This window comes from Curcuma longa, chromosome 6 (assembly GCF_044706935.1).
Source record: "Curcuma longa cultivar G26 ecotype Majalengka, Jawa Barat chromosome 6, ITB_CL_G26_1.1, whole genome shotgun sequence".
NCBI classification, from domain to species: Eukaryota; Viridiplantae; Streptophyta; class Magnoliopsida; order Zingiberales; family Zingiberaceae; genus Curcuma; species Curcuma longa.
Genome location: NC_133866.1, coordinates 1,307,367 through 1,325,705, shown reverse-complemented (window position 1 = coordinate 1,325,705; position 18,339 = coordinate 1,307,367).

Genomic DNA, 18,339 nt, shown 5'->3' with positions numbered 1-18,339 from the left:
AACACTGAGAGCACAAGTTCGACTAGATCCTAAGAGGGGTCATTGCTGATGGAGCTGTTACGAGACCAAAAAATGAGCTCGACCCCGATTATGTCCGAGTCGGGAGAAGTTGAACCCTGACAAGGGCAATTGCTGATGGAGCTGGTCTGAGACAAGAAAATGAGCTCAATCCTGACTATATTCGAGTCGGAAGAGGTTGAACTCTGACAAGAGCAATTGCTGATGGAGCTGGTCCGAGATCAGAAAATGAGCTCGATCCCGACTATGTCCGAGTCGGGAGAGGTTGAACCCTAACAAGGGCAATTACTGATGGAGCTGGTCCAGAATCAGAAAGTGAGCTCGATCCTAACTGTGAACCCTAACAAGGGGAATTACTGAGGAGCTGGTCCGAGAGAGAGGTTGTGTCTGAGTCGGGAGAGGTTAAACCCTGAGAAGGACAATTGTTGATGGAGCTGGTCCAAGACCAGAAAGTGAGCTCGATCTCGACCGTGTCCGAGTCGAAAGAGGTTGAACATCGAGGACTCAAAACAAGTTGGACCATGAGGACTCGGAATAAGAATGACTTGTAAAGGCACTTTCATTGTTAGCAACATTTACAATGACAAGTACAAGAGAAGGTAGGCAGAGACTTGGCTCCCCGAGAGCTCGTCATGTCCGATAAGGCCGCAAGTGGGTTGCATTCCATGGTATCACTAAGTCTTTGTCAAAGGAGTCGGACAGATAATAGGCGCCCGAACTTATCTTCTTAATGACTTGATAGGAGCCCTCCCATAGCGGCTCGAGCTTGCTAACATCTCCTACCGGCTTGACTTTCTTCCAAACTAAGTCGTCAATTTAAAAAGCTCGAGGGATGACTCATTTGTTGTAAGTGCGGCACATGCGTTGCCGATATGCAGTTAGGTGTGCAACGGCTTTATCTCGAGCCTCTGAGACAAGGTCCAGTTCCCATGAGTCTTCGACCGTCATTGTCCTCATCGTAGCATTGCCGCCGATCCAACTCGACTCCCACTTCCATCAGGACTACTACTTCTCCTCCGTATACCAAGTGAAAGGGTGTCATGCAGATACCTTCCCTTTGCGTGGTGTGGTAGGACCAAAGCACGCAGGGCAGTTCTTCCACCTAACTGCCTCGTTCGTGATCAAGTTTGATTTTGAGTCCTCGCACTATCTCCCGATTGATAACTTCCGCTTGCCCATTGGCCTGAGGGTACGCTATAAAAGTGAAAGCATGTTGGATGTCGAGTCCTTGGCACCACTCTTGAAGCTTTTCCCTTGAAACTGTCGCCCGTTATTTGAGACGAGTCGGTGCGGGATGTCATATCTGCACACAATATTCTTCTATAAAAATTTTATCACCACGTCCTCTGTGATTCGGGCTAAAGCTTCAGCTTCAACCCATTTGGAGAAGTAGTCCACGACGACCAGCAAACACTTCTTCTACTGCGGCCCAATCAAGAAGGGCCCAACTATAATCATTCGCCACTGGTCGAAGGGACATGAAATTGTGGCAGCTTTCAGCTGTTCTATCGGATGTTTGGTGTAGGGCTGATACTTCTGCCAATAGATGCAGGTCGCCATGAGCTTAACCGAGTCAGCCTGGACAGTCGGCCAAAAGTATTTGGCTAGCAGGATCTTCCGAGCTAGTGCTCGGGCTCCGAGATGGTTTCCACAACAATCTTGATGCACCTCCTTCATCACGTATTCGGCGTCTTCCAGACCGAGACATTTGAGCAATGGCCGAGAAAAGGATCAGCGATATAGCTGATCTTCGACCATGGTGAATCAGAAAGCCCTTCTTTTAAGGAGTCGAGCCTGATCGGGATCCATGGGAATTTCGCCTTTCTGAAGGAAGGCGAGTATTGGAGTCCTACAATCAGCGAGCTCCACGGGGGTAGGTCGGCTGATCTACCTGAGCTATTAGGGCCACTTGGGTGATCGGCTCTTCCTCCACCCACTCGGCAAGAGAGCTAGCCATTCGGGCTAGCTCGTCAGCTTTGTCGTTCTCAACGCGGGAAATCTTCTGGATGCGGGTTTCTTTGAATTCAACTTTCATTTTCATGAAGGACTCGACATATTTATGAAGTCGACCATTTTTTATTTCATAATTTCCTTCCACTTGCTGGGACATCAGCTGGGAATTGGAGTAGAGTTGCACCCGAATCGCTCCCACCCGTTTGGCTGTTTGAAGACCGACGATAGCAACCTCATATTCAGCTTCATTGTTGGAGGCTCAAAAGCTTAACCGTATGGAGAGCCAAATCTCTTCCCCCTTGGGAGAGAGTAAGAGGACCCCGGCTCCGCTCCCCTGCTTCATGGAGGATCCATCCATGTAGACTTTCCAGGCTTCCTCCAGTGCATACCCGGGCACCTCAATGAGGAAGTCGGCTAATGCTTGAGGTTTAATCGCCATGCGGGTTAATATTGGATGTCATATTCGTCGAATTCGACCGTCCATTTGATGAGTCATCTTGAGGCCTCAGGTTGAGTGAGTATTCACCCCAAGTTGCCATTGGTCAATACAGTTACCGGATGGGACAAGAAATAAGGTCGGAGTCGTCGAGCCGAAAGAACCAGCATCCATGCTAACTTCTCCAAAATAGTGTATCGGGTCTCGGCGTCTTTCAACAAGTGACTGAAGAAATATATAGGGTGCTGAATCGGCCCTTCGTTCTTCACCAATATTGAACTAACAGCCGAGTCGGTGGCTGAGAGATACATCCAGAGCGGTTCGTCGGACAGCGGTTTGGCCAGTCGAGGCAGCCGAGTCAAGTAAGTTTTGAGTTATTCGAAGGCTTTATCGCAGTCTTCATTCCACTCGAACTGCTGAGCTTTCTTTAGAATTTTGAAGAAGGACAAGCTATGTTCTACCGACCGAGAGATGAAACGGGATAGGGCTGTGATGCACCCTACTAATCGTTGGGCTTCGCGGAGATTCCGAGGAGGAGCCATCTACGCGAGTGCTTGTATCTTCTCCGGATTGGCCTCGATTCCCCTCTCGATCACTATGTATCCAAGAAGTTGCCTGACTCGGACGTTGAAAAGACACTTAGCCGGATTTAACTTGAGTCTGTATCGATGTAAAGTATTGCATGTCTTATTGATGTCGACTATGAGAGTTCCGCTCTGAGCCGTTTTCACCAATATGTCATCAATGTATGTTTCAATGTTTCGACCTTGTTGATGCTGGAAGACTCGGTCCAATAAGCGCTGGTAGGTGGCTCCTGTATTCTTTAGTCCAAACGGTATAACAGTGTAACAAAAGATGTCATCGGCTGTTATAAAACTGACATTGTCTTGGTCATCTACAGCAAGAGGGATTTGATGATATCCTTTATACACATCTAACATACATATATACTCGTAACCTGCGGTCGAGTCCACAGTTGGTCGATCCGCGGTAAAGGATAGCAGTCTTTGGGACAGGCCTTGTTGAGGTCTCGGAAGTCCAAGCAGACTCACCATTTATTGTCAGGCTTTGGCATGAGCACCACGTTGGACAACCAAGTCGGGAACTGTACTTCTTTGATGTGTCCCGCCTTCAAGAGCTTTTGCATCTCGTCTCAGATGATCTTGTTCTACTCGGGGTCGAAGTGTCTTCTCTTCTGCTTGATAGGTCGAGTGCCAAGGAGAGTGTTGAGTCGGTGGATGACAACTGAGGGAGAAATGCCAGTGAGGTCATCGGCTGTCCATGCAAACACATCTTGGCTCTGAAGGAAGCAAGCGCCGAGCTCTTGCTTTAACTCGGGAGGTAACTCAGCAGCCACTTGGATAATCGTCTCGGTTCGGCCCGGGCAGACTTGCAGTGACTCCTTGTCTTCAACCTTCAGAGAAGTTGGGACCTCATGAACCGAGTGGATCTCGGCCCCTTGGGTTTTTCGGTTCTTCTTGGCCTCGGTTTGGACCATGTCCACATAACATCGCCGAGAAGTCAGTTGATCTCCCCGAGCTTCCCCGACTTGATCTCCTATCGGGAACTTCATTTTCTGATGATACGTGGAAACTACCGCCGAGAAGGCACTCAGAGTCGGCCTTCCCAAGATTATGTTGTAGGCCAAGGGAGCATCCACCACAGTGAAGAAGGTGCGCCGAGTTCTCCTCAGCGGTTCCTCACCGAGTGATATCACAAGGCTGATTTGACCGAGTGGTGGCACTTCGTGCTCGGTGAACCCGAATAAAGAGGTAGCCATCGACTGGAGGTCGGCTTCATCGATCTGCATCTGATCGAAGGCTTTCTTGAAAATTATGTTGACCGAACTGCCTGTATCGACGAAGACTCGGGCCACGTTGTAGTTGGCGATGGTGGCATGGATGACCAAGGCATTATCGTGAGGGACCTCTATTCCCTCTAAATCTCTAGGCCCGAAGCCGATTGTAGGACCTTCTTCTCGCTTGCCTTTGCTGACTCCACATACTTCTAGCTGTCGGCTATGAGCCTTCCGGGCTCTATGCGAGTCCCCATCAGTTGATCCTCCCGTGATCATATGAATGCTACCTCGGGGAGCGTTGTCACGGTTGTCTTCTAGAACGTCTTCGGGGCTGATTACTCGGGGTCTCGGGAGGTTCTAGGCCGAGTGGGAGGGGCGGACCGCCAAGGGGAGAGATCTCTTTGATGGGGAGATCGGGGCGAAGATGGTTGTACTTCCCGAGTAGATTGCCTGACAGGGGATCTTCGTGGTCTCGACACAGGGGATTTCCGAGATCGCTGCTCAGTGGCTTGTCGGAGTTCTTTGGCAAATTGCTGACATTCCCGCGTGTCATGACTTCAGGATTGATGGTAGGCGCAGAAACGGGGCAACCATTACAAGGGCCCCACAGACTGTCCGGGCTGAGTGGCATGAGCATCCACAGCCTGAATGGTGCGATGGTTGACCTTGGGAAGAGCCACGGGGACTTCCAGCTCGGGCCTGCGGGAGGGTTCTTCGATCCACTCGGCCGCTTGCTGGGGCATTACGGCTAGGTAAAGGATGGAGATGAGACTCAACATCCTTGCGCCGAGCCGACTAAGCTTCTTCCACATGAATGTATTTGACTGCCCGACTCAGCAAGATGTTAAAGTTCTTGAGCGGCTTCTTAATCAGTGATCTGAAGAAGTTGTCCTCTGTTAGCCCTTGTGAGAAAGCACTCACCAACACTTCTGAGGCTGCTGAGGGCACCTCCTGTGCCACGTGATTGAAACGATGCACATATTTCTTTAGAGATTCATGAGACTTCTGTTGAACGAGAAGAGATCCATGGAAGTCTTGCAATAAGTCTTGCTGGTAGCAAAGTGTCTCAGGAAGGAGCTCTTAAAGTCGGTGAAAGAGCACACGGAGGACTGAGGTAGTCGGTTGAACCAACGAAGTGCCGATCTGACCAAGGTCGTTAAGAAGACTCGACACTTAATGGTGTCTGTGTATTGATGGAGGAGGGCTACATTCTCGAATCGGCCGATATGGTCCTTAGGGTCTGTGGCTCCCTTGTAGTTTGGGAATTGCGGAGCTCTGAAGTGTCGGGGTAGCTCTTCTTCTAGAATTTGGCACGTAAAGGGTGAACTGTTGAGTCTGCTACGTTCTCCTGATCAAGGACCCTTACCCCTGGCTGGGTCCCTGATTGGGGTCTGCTCAGCGGCTGACTCCATGGAGGTGTCATAATAGTCAGCTTATTGTAAGGTGGAGGGGGCTCGCGGTGCATCAGTAGGCATGCATTTGGCGAACAGGGATTGAAGGAACCTCAGCCAATCGGGTGGGGATTCAAGATGGAGGGATTGGGGCTTCCTGTTGGTTCCGGGACACGGCCAGGAGTGCCGCAGCCACCGAACGCTCGAACTCTTCCGACATCATGGTGATGAGCGGAGGTCTATGCGGATCATCCATCGGCATGTCTCAATTCAGGACTTGTTATTGCTTTCCACATATGGCTCCAAAATATGCTCTTGTTGAGATCCACTCCTAGATGCGATGACGCTTCCCAGCACCAAGGTCGAATGAGGTCGAGCAAAAAGGGGGTTGTGAATCTGAAGGAGCCTGCAATCACAGCAACCGTGAGAAGGAAGGCCAGGGGTTGTCCTGGCTCGACCACTCCGATGCTTAATTCAGCAGATGAAGAAGAAAGATAAAAGCAGAAGAATTGTAGGGGATGGAAATGGTGAGGGCGCTTACCTCTGTCAAGAGAAGAATGAGCCTTATGTATGTCTGGAAGGAGCGTTAAGTCACATCGTGAGTATGACATATGTCCCATCCCTGGTAGGGATCCCGTCAGAAGGAATGGAGTGGTCAGATTAGGCGTCCCATCATTGATAGGCGATCGCAAGGTCATACCACGTACGTCTGTCAGAGCATAACCATGATTGGTGGCAGGGGTGTTTAAAGAGGATCAACAATCGCCACATGATGGGAGGAGTGATATTTAATATAATTGGGCAACGAAGGTTGAAGGTATCCTGAACTGAGCTAGAGCTACCTTCGCAGGGGTTTGGTGCAACCGAGTCAACTAGGAGGAACAATGTCACGACCCGGGAGACGGCCGTCCGAAAAATTTTGACAGCATCTCCCCTGTATCTATGACAATTCCCTGGATACATACACATATATAAGGCCCACACGGCCAATCCATAACAGGCTATGGATTTATACAATGAAATAAAAGTAAATGTGACCCACACGGTCACTCAACACATCCTACTATATATGAAATGCATCCGTAAAAGTATTAACGAATAAAACTCGTCAATTCTCCATAAAAGAGATAGTAATCAGCGGAAACACAATATATCAAAGTCTCGAGCAGAGAACAAAATCCATAATCACATATACGATGAAAACGAAGCAATAAAACCTCCAACGTAGCAATGTGATGTATAAACCCGAACTGTAAGTAAGCAAATCACGAAAAGTAATACTACACCACGTATAAAGAAACACAAGTCCACAATACAAAAATCACGAATAGCTGTGAGATGGCACATCTGGCAGGATCTCCTCGGCATCAGCTGTAGACTCCTACCTGATATCTGGGAAGACAGAAAAAATCTCCAGGGTCCAAAAGATGTGAGTACAAATACTCAGTGGATAATATAGAAAGACAGTGCATGAATAAAAGAAATAACAAAAGGATAGGTACATACCAAAGGTCAACAAGGTATCAGTAATATCTCTGCAGATAAATAGCAACTAACATGGATCTCATGTAATGCATCATATGAATGACATGTCAAACATAGTGCAACAGTCAAGAGTCAAACAAGTAGACAATCAAAATGCAGTATCAGTGTGGTCCAATACATATATATCATGCACATGATGCACATATGCATGATGCAACTGCCCCACTCACTACAGCACTCGTGCAAGCATCTGAGGCTGGGATGGCCGACATCTGAGGATCAGTACTCCGCGCCCTACATCAAAGTAGTCCGGTGATCCAAATCAGGGATCAGTGCTCCGCGTCCGGTGATCCCGTAGCTATGATAAGCTACATATCCTATGGCCGATATCTGTCCTCTAATACTCATCACCGACGTACCAACCATGTACTCTCCGAGTACCACCCCTATCCGGTGTCGAGGTCAAATCATCGACTCGGCTGCGTACACTGCCATACAGCCGTCGACTGCGTACACTGCCATACAGTCGCCATCATCATGATGGAAATAGGGTATAATAACCACCTATGTAGATATACAACTAAGTCATCTACCATCACGATAGACCCACAACAATGGGATTTACAATCGTTATCATGCATCATGATGAGATGCTCAAATCATAGTAATCATCACCTACTATACTAATCAATAAGAGTAGGTACAAGTCATCATGATCGCAAGTATCATAAGAAAGAATCATATCAATAATGATCATACATGCCATATCAAGGATAGAAACAGTAATCAGGAATGATAATCCAAGATCAACGGCATAAGGACAAGCATGGTATAACATGAGTAATGAAAAGGTATACAAATAACAGGAAAGAGTAACATCAAGGTATCAAACTACAATGACTACAACAGAATCATGCACTGGAAAAAGAAAGAACTGTATTGACCAAATACAGTAAATTACCCACCTGATAACCGAAGATAAAACTAGAACCCCCAAAAATATATCCTCGTATATATCCAACTCCAGGTATCACTCAAGGTCCTGCAAATACAATGATAATATCCTAAATACCAGAATGTATCAAATAAACCCTAAGTTATATTTTAAGGGTTAGTTTAATTCCATCTCGTTAACCTAACTCAAGTTAAATTAATCTAACCTTTAGGTTGATATTAACATGGTTTAACTAATCAATCAATTAGTTGTATTAATCGAATCGATCAATACAACTAACCTCATGTTTAATCAAACCTATGCTAATCAACCAACCTTAGGTTAGACTAATCCAATCTTTAGGTTAATACTAAATAGGAATTAACTAATTAATTAATTAATTTCATTAATCCATTAATATAGTTAATTCCCTATTTACTCAACCCTAAGTTAACCCACGTTAGATTTAATAGGTATTAACCCAACCAAACCAATCATGGTTAATTAGATCCAATCTTAGGTTATCCATAACCTAATCTAAGGGATAAGCTCAACCTTAGTTAACCAATTAAAACAGTAACTAATCCACTAATCTCCACCATAATAGTGAATCAAGTTCTAATAAACAAGCTTACCTCCAATCTGATTAATTCCCCAATCAAGCTAAGCTTTACTTGATCCAACTCACAGCTGGATACAATCCAAACCTCTAGTCGGAATCTCCAACCAATCAGATCAGCTTCATACAAAGAACTGTGGAAACTAACAGTGATCAAAATCCAAAGAAAACCAACCAAAACTTAGCTAATAATTTCTTACCAAAGCCTTAGATTCCTTGCTTTGAAACCTCAGCTCCACTTAATCAAGCCGTAGCAAATCAATAATTGCCGAAACCCAAGACCTACATTCGGATTGAGGCACACCAATGGCTGTGAGGAAGAACAATCCATCACACAACCAAAACAAATCAAAGATGTCCCGATCAGAAACAATAAACTTACCTTACCGATCGAACCGATCCCTCTTCTCCGATCGATCAAGCCTCGATCAAAACCTCACGACCGGATCCAAGAAACTAGCTCCGATCCAAACAAATCCAACCTAAATCAACCCAGAAATTCTAGCATTAAGCTCGAGAAAACCCTAGAAATCCAAGATCTAAACAAGCTTACCTCTTCTTCCTCTGCGATCCGCTCGATCGCCCTCTTCTCCGGCGTCGCCGTTAACTGCCCAAGCCACTCCACCGCCAGCAATGGAATGACTCCGCTCTCTAGTCGCTTCCTCGTCGCCAGCTCCGGTGGATTGCCTTCGGTTCACGAGATCGAAGCGAAGAAGGAGAAGAGAAGAGACGTCGTGCGGTGGAAATAGAGGAGAGGAGATCGCGGAATCGGGAAGAGGAAGTCGCGGTGTGGCTTCTTATTGGTTTCTTAATGGGTTCGGATCCAAGAACCCAATATCCCATTAATCTATTAATCATTAGTTGGGCTATATGGGCTTAATCAATTGGGTTATAATTGGGCTAAATAGTTTGACCCATTTGTGTTTGTTTAATTAGGCTTTCTAATTAATCCTAATTAACCCCTAATAACCCTTACAAAATTTAGGGATTAATTTATATTATTACAAATTAGTTCCTTAAAAATTTTGGTATTTTACAAACAAGGCCTTCATAAGGACTCGGCTCGAGTTAGAAAGTCTGCCTCGAGGATTCGGATCAGTGGTCAGAGTCAGCATTCCTGTGGAGCCGACTCGGCTCGGGGAGCCTGTCTTCTTGAGGATTCGATTCGTCGGTCAGAGTCAGCATTCCGGTGGAATCGACTTGGCTCGGGGAGCCTGTCTCCTTGAGGATTCGGTTCGGGCTTAAGATTCGGTTCGAGTCCGCTAATATGAGGCACCCAAGGGTTGAAGCCACAGCTAGAGAATTGAGTCAAGTTAGCCATCGAGTCGACTGCCAAGGGTTGACCCAAAAGTCGAGTCTGATAGGGCGACGCATCTCAAGTCTCTTCTCGATCCAACCGTTACCCGACATGCTATAACTTGATCTGATTCTTGGGACCTGCTTCTTACTGCCATAACAGTATATAAATATTTATTTATGTATATCGATCTATTAATAATGATACCAGAACATATATATATCCGTAAAAAAAATGATATGCATGTTTGATGCTGATTCATGATAGTAAATTATAATTTCTGCGTGCATGTTTATTTGCTGCACTAATAAAATCTGCATTTTCATAAGATCTTGTTCCTTCCAGATTACTGTTCCTCCGTGGAAAATGAACAAACAGTTGGTGCCCGTTTATATAACAATCAACCAACTAATATGAACAGTACTTCTGTTTCTTCGGAGAAACAAGTCTGAACAGTATCATCACTGTTCAATTAAATATATGAGCAATAAATCAGTGTTCCTTCGGAAATTATGAGCAGAAGTTCCTGTTCATTTGAATCCAATTAATATGAACACTACATTACTGTGTCTTCATAGAACCCATTCAAGTTACTGTTCAATTAAAAAAAAGAATAATAAGATTAAAGCACATCACATATGGAGTGCTACGAAGGACAATCGTATATATAGAGTTATGTATAATGCTACTTCACCATGTGAATCAAAAAATACCACCTCAAAAAGAAGTTTCTGAAGAGATCGAGGAGGATCCAAATGTGAATTTAGAGAATTAAGAAGTCGATCTGTTTGAGATTGCCCTAGCTAAGTCTAGAAAGATAAGAATTATATTGATAACTACTGCACTAGTATTTGTTATAGTGAGAGCAATAGTGACCTATCAAATTTCTTAGAATTGTTTATGATTTTATATTATGTGTTAACATAGTATATGACTGAAAAGTATGTTATGTGTTAACAAACTTGAAAACTTTATGTTATATGCTAACATAGTATGTAATTATGAAAAAGTATGTTATATGTTGATAAATTTAAAAATAGAATTTTATGTGTTAGCAACGTATTCATTATGAAAGATTTATTCATTTACTTTTGAGTTCATTTAATGATTAGTTTATTTGATGAGATGTGTATAATATAATTGATTAATATTAGTTAGATTGAATCATATGAATGATGCATGAAAATATAATTATCACTTGATTTTATATACCAACTCTGATTTATATTGAGTCAATCAAAAATTACATACATATGATTTACATTGAATAAATAAATAATATATTTATTTATAGTAGATTATAACTACTAAAAATATCATAGCTGAACTCAATAAAGGAGAAAAATTAAATGAGAATAATTAGAAAATATGACATCTCAAGATACGATATATTCTTGAGAAATAAGAAGTTCTGGAGACTATCAATTAGGTTATGGAAGAACTTGTTGATGGTCCGGCAGCACATAAGTGATATTGATGCCTATAAGGAATAGAAGAAAAAGGACTCTACTATTAAGAGTATATTAATTAGTTCAATAGCAGATGACTTGATTTATGAGTATGAGTCATTACCCTCTACTCATGCTGTTTGGGTTGCCCTTAGAGAAAAGTATAGTGGAATAAGTCCTAGTAAAACTTTGTTAGCTGACAATTAAGTTTGACAGTTATAAAAAACGTAAAGATATAAGTGTTCCTGTATAGTAAAAGATTAGCTAAAAATATACATTTAACTTAACTAACTTGGTCAAAACTATTATCTTCTGATAATCAGCTAGTACTAATAAGTTAGACATATGACTAAAAAATATATTTTTTAATCTAAGTATTTTTATATATAAATGTCATGCTTGGACTCAAACTCAAATTCTAATTATCTTTATTACTTTTTAAAAGATTTTTGAAAAAATCCCTTGTGATTAAAGGGGGGAGAGTGTACAAGTTAAAGTATAAAAATTTAAAAGAACAAAATATAAAATCTTAAATTTTAAAGTCTAAAAAGTTTTTAAAATTTCTTTTGAAAAAGTTATTTTTTTCTTATGTTCAAAAGTGGTTCCTTTGAAATTTGTATCCCTCGAAAATTATTCAAAATTTTAAAGTCTTGATTATTTTCAAGTGAAGCATAACTTTTACAAAATATTTTTGAAAAATACTTTCAAAACCTAAAGTATAACTTAGATAATTCTTAGTCCAATTGACAAAGTAAAAAAACCATGTCAAGTTCAGGGGTAGAGAGAAAATCTTTTTTCAAAATTATTTTTAAGTATACCCGAATTTCAAGGGGAGATACTGAGTTAACGGGGAGTCAGTATTTTTGACTTGAAAGTTCGTTATGACTTTATTTTTGGAAATTTAAAGTTACCTTGGAACATAGGTTTTCATAATCAAAAAAGGAAAGATTGTTGGTGCAGGGAGCACCAGATGATCAAACCAAGATTTTGATAATGGCAAAGGGTTCAAGTTAAGTTTGTGAAGTGGACTAATGAGTTAAACTGAGTGTGCAGATTGCATAGAGAAGTCCTAATTATGGCTAGGCAAATAAAGTTCTGATTAGAAGGATTGGATAAGAATACTTGGCATAGTAGAGCATCAGGTAGGAAAGTCTAAGCGAGTCTAGAGGACCAGACGTCTAGTGGTAGAAGTCTTAAGAACCAAGGATCAGAGGCTGAGCAAAAGTTCAACGGGTCTGGAGGACCGAGTTGGTAAATGGTAAATTCTTTCGAGTGGAGTGGGTGAGGACGCGTTCCTGAGAAGGAAAACAGTAGGCGTTGGTCTAATCTAGAATTTCACTGAAACCTAAAAGTCAAGACTAGACAATTTGCTAAACTTGTCAATTTCCTACTTATATTTTGTTCTAGACTAACCTTGTGTTGCAGGAAAGAAGGGACCGAAACTTTGATTTTCTAGCATCTTTATTTTGATATAGGTGACCAAAAGGGATCCAGACACTCGAACATCAATTGAGCAGGCCAGCAAGGTGGATGAGGTGACAAGTTCCCAGTGATCGGGACACCTCAGCCTCCAGGTGCCTGGAAAGGCTCTAGGCACTCGGATATGGATAAGACATTGCAGAGTCAAAGTTAATCCGACAACCTCCATGTCAGCATCTAGGTGCTTGAAAGGGATACAGGGGACAGGAAGATACCAAGTCAGCATCAGAAGCGGATCAACGGGATGACGTGGAGGCGCCTGAAAATACTTCCAAGCGTCTGGATCGACCTAATATATAGTGATAACTACCTATTTTACCAGGTAAATTAGGATCATATTGGGCTAATTTTTATTATATTTCCTATCATGAATTGGGCTTTTACCTTATTTTTCGATCTTGGATTAATTGTAGTCTTCATTCTATTTTCTTATTATTTTGAGGTATTTAACAATATTAATTTGTGGTAATTGATTTGGCAAGAAATTAGGATGAAGATAATCATATTTGGAGATCCAAATTGGAAGAAAAATCAAATTGGCTCGAATTGGATTCAAACTGGACACAAATCAGTTAATTCAGCCACATTCAGTTGATTCAACCAGGCTAAGCTAAGTCAGCTGAGCCAAATCTCATTTGGCTCAGTCAATTTCAATTGAACTCAGCCCAGCCCACTGTGCAAAGCCCAATTCCAGCCTGGCCCATTTCATTTAAACCCGGTCCAAATTCAATAGGCGCCGGTTCAACTGCATGGGTCTGGCTGGTTCAAAACAAACTCCAGTTCAGTTGTTAGGGTAAAAGGAAGTCAGTTCACCGAAGGGGATAAAAGCAAAACGTCGGTTCAGTGATTAGGGGGGCTTCTCGTGATCTCATCGCGAGCACTATTCATCTTCGTCTTCTCCTCGTCGCCGCCGTGGTCCCGAGCCCCCGCCGTGCACCTCACCGTCCCTCTTCCTCCTTCGATCAGCGCAAAGCAAGGCGCAGTAGGTCTCCGATTGTCGAGCGTCGACGCCTGCAGAAGGTTCTGCCGAGAGCTCCGGCAGTGCTCTCTCTTTCTTCCTCCCTCTGTCGTTTGGAGCCGACGTTGTGAGGGTTCTCCAGTGACGCTAGCCAGCGATAGCTCGATTTTTCGCCTCCTCAAAAGCGTCGTCGTTCAACGATCCTGTCTGTGGTTCAGCAAGATTCAGCCGGACTCTATCTGGGTTCAACAAAGGTCGCCGGTTGTCTTTGTCGCCATTGTCACCAGAATAGGCAAGGTAAGGATTAAATTCTCAGTTCCTGTTACTGATTGCTCCATTTGGGTTCAGTAGGGAATCAGAATAGCGTTTGAAGATCGGAGCCTTTGTTTCTCCGATTTTTGCCAAGCTGTGAGGGTTCTCCAGCTAAGTTCGCTGTCCCGTGGATGTTAGCAGTCGGAATGGTTGTTGTTTCTTGCTCTATGCTGGTTTAGAAAGGGAAGAATTCCTCAATCCCCCCCACTGTCATCCATTGTTCTGTCTTCTTCCTTTGTTCTGTTTTGCATCTTATTCTGCTCTTTATGTTCTTTATTTGTGTTTCGATTCATCAAACCCCCCCCCTTGTGATTACATTATAAATAGTTCAAATTCTAACCCTAATTGTTAACTCTAATTTCTAACCCTAACTCTAATCTAACTTCTAATCATTTCCTTAACCTATTGTATCAATGTAAAATCCTCATTTGTGCTGTTCATATGTGTATCCCATTAATGTTTCGGTTGTGAGCTAAAGCATGTTTATCTATTTGGGTTGAATGCAGTGTTTGGTTGTTAGGTTGCGAGTATGAATGGAACCAAGATTTACCAGGGAACAAGTGGATAATATGGAATGATTAAAACCGGTTATCATGTGCACATTAACTCATGTATTGTATAATGAATGTAATTCCTGTTGAACTTGAAATTGTTTTATCAATGGAATTGGAATGAATTTTTATGTTGGATTGAGTCCTTAACGATGTGATGAATGCTGTGAACATGTTCAAGCTATTTGAGTGTACCGGTTATATAGCATGAAGTTGTTTGGGTTATTCTTGTGGTTAATGCATGATATACTGTTTGGAATATTTATGAATGACACATTGTGTTGATGTTGGTTTGTGTTAAATGTGAGTTGGATGTTGGATGATTGATTGGTAAGAAGCATGCTTAATGTAAACTTGAGTTGTTATTAGTTGTGAAACAGGGTTTGTGATTGTATATGGATCGTGTTGATTGAGTGACGTATATAGTTGTATAATATTGTATGTAATGTATGTATGAGTGTTGTATGATATGTGTTGTGAAACTAGGGTTTAGCTATGTAGGATTATATTGTTGTATGTTAGATGTATAGAATTCATATTGTATATTAAATTTGTGTTAATAAATGGCACTTATATAATAAATTGTTGTATTTTGGATTTATATATTGTTGTATCATATATTGTTTGAATAATGTTTTGTATGTATAATTTGATGTAAATTGTAAATAATGTAGATTTAGGATTCTTTTATTAATTGTATGAATAAAACACAATAAAACCCCTGCACTATGAGTCTAGGATATAACATCTTGTCATTGAGTCCGAGAGAGACGATCCGAACCTCCCTATACTACTTAAGATGATAATAAAGAGATTTGGTCATAAATAAATAATTAATTTTGATGGGTATGAGTGACAAAATAAATAAAGGGAAAATATATATAAATAATTCTCATACAAAACACCAGCTATCAAAATTTTAACGCCGTTGCCGGGGATTCAAATGATGTTTATTTATTTTAGACTGTACATAGGTGGATTATTTGTTTATTCATTTCATTTGTTTATTCGTTCATTTATTGATTCATTGATTGATTGATTAATTGATTTATTCATTTGTTGATTTATTTATTTATTCATTTATTCATTCTTAATTGTTTAATTCTTTTATTCTAATGATCTTGAGGATGTTGATTTTAGGTGCACTAATGCTTGGTCGTGACTTTTCTATATTGGAGAGGTGCACGAAAGTGTAGGAAATTGCACTGAGTCCCTAGGATCACTTTCATCTATTTTGCTGGATCCGTCTGCAGAGTTGAGAACCCAAGGCGATCAGGAATCAAGGGACTCCTCTAGCGACGATCCATCTTTCCGGTGAAAGGGGAGTATTCTATATTTTCCTGTTTCTCTTTCTTTTTGTGTATATATGATTTATTATTCTTTCTTAGCTTAGGATGTGTAAATAAATGAATAAGTTAGTTTAGAATTTGTATATTTATTGATTTATCATTCTTTTCAATAAATTTTCTCTCGGCATGATTTCATTCTTCTTAGGACTTGTTATGATTTAGTTAAATGAGTTTATCAGATTTTTAGAGATTACAAAGCATGAAAGAGTTCGTAGATTGCGTGAGGATATAACCTAGTGATGGATGTCCCTTTGATAAGTTGAGATGATGACTTAAATTTACCTAGTGAAGACTGAGCCTGATTGATTTCTTTGTTGAGTGGCACTCATGGTGAATGTTAAGCTAGAACTTGCTCGGATTCTGTTGAAATCACAATAACATAGGGTTACATTAATTATGAAGGTATTTCATTATTTCACATTCATTTTCTTTTCTTAGTTTAGGTATCTCAATAAATCCTTCCATCATGTGTTTGCATACCATGCTTTGCTTTCCCTTTTCATTAGAATTAGAGACATTGATGTTGAGATGAGTTTTTGCCCAGGACGGACAATAGTTCAAGTGTGGGGGATTGTGCTTAAATATTTCACCATTGGCAAACTAGTAGGCCTTAGTCTTATTGTGTTACTTGTTGGGTAGGTTGAAAAAAAGAGTAAAAAAAACTTCTGTTTCAAAAAAAAAAGGAAAAAAAATCTGTTGAGAAAAAAAAAGTGAAAAAAATAGAAGTGAAAAAAAAGAGTTTGGTTCTGTTAATTGAGAAAAAAACTTTTTGTTGATAGGAAAATAAAGTTTGAATGAGTGGAAATTTTTTTTAGAAGATGGTTGGTAGCAAGTTTATTTTTTAGGATTCTCTTATTTGATCTTCATTGTAAAGGATTAGAGTTAGGAGAAGATTGAGTGATATGTCTTGCTATTAGCTTTCTCCCATGCTAGCTTGGATGATATCTATTAGGCATTACTTGACTCATCTATGAAACAAGCATGTGTTTTCATTTCTTCCACTTATTTATCTTCCTATTTTTCTGCACATATCATTGTTTTTGCTTTACTTCTCTTATCATGTTCTCTTTGTAATTCTAATAAGCCTTCATGATTGTGAAACCTTATGCATATATAGTGGTGGAGATAAGATAAAGAACAAGCCTATAGTAATGCATGATCCATGAGTAGCTTGAGAGCACTCCACTTGTGACTTGCTTTAAGGATGAGCCACTCCATTATTTTCTCCTGTGAGGTTATGGTCATCACTCTTGATTTATTCAGAGTAGATTGAGATTACTATATTGTTGATTCATGTAGGAAATGAGTTCTGGATTGTTTATATCTTTAAAATTTGGTATTATTATTTAGCTTATCATTACAAACTCTTAATTTGGTGGATCATTATTAGGGGAAAATAATATATATTAGTTACTTTCACGGGACGTGAAAGAATAAGTGTGGGGGATTTGATAACTGCCTATTTAACCAGGTAAATTAGGATCATATTGGGCTAATTTTTATTATATTTCATATCATGAATTGGGTTTTTACCTTATTTTTCTATCTTAGATTAATTGTAATCTTCATTCTATTTTCTTATTATTTTGAGGTATCTAACGATATTAATTTGTGGTAATTGATTTGGCAGGAAATTAGAATGAAGATAATCATATTTGGAGGTCCAAATTGGAAGAAAAATCAAATTGGCTCGAATCGGGTTCGAATTAGACATAAATCAGTTAATTCAGCCACATTCAGTTGATTCAACCAGGCCAAGCTAAGTCAGCTAAGCCAAATCTCATTTGGCTCAGTCAATTTCAATTGAACTCAGCCCAGCCCACTATGCAAAGCCCAATTCCAGCCTGGCCCATTTCATTTAAACTCGGTCCAAATTCAACAGGCGTCGGTTCAATTGCATGGGCCTGGCCGGTTCAAAACAAACTCCGGTTCAGTTGTTAGGGTAAAAGGAAGCCGATTCACCGAAGGGGATAAAAGCAAAGCGCCGGTTCAGTGATTAGGGGGGCTTCTCGCGATCTCATCGCGAGCACTATTCATCTTCATCTTCTCCTCGTCGCCGCCGCGGTCCCGAGCCCCCACCATGCATCTCGCCGCCCCTCTTCCTCCTTCGATCAGCGCAAAGCAAGGCGTAGCAGGTCTCCAGTTGTCGAGTGTCGACGCCCGCAGAAGGTTCTGTCGAGAGCTCCGGCAGTGCTTTTTCTTCCTCCCTCTATTGTTTGGAGCCGACGTTGTGAGGGTTCTCCAGCGACGGTAGCCAACGATAGCTCGATTCTCCGCCTCCTCAGAAGCATCGTCGTTCACCGGTCCTGTC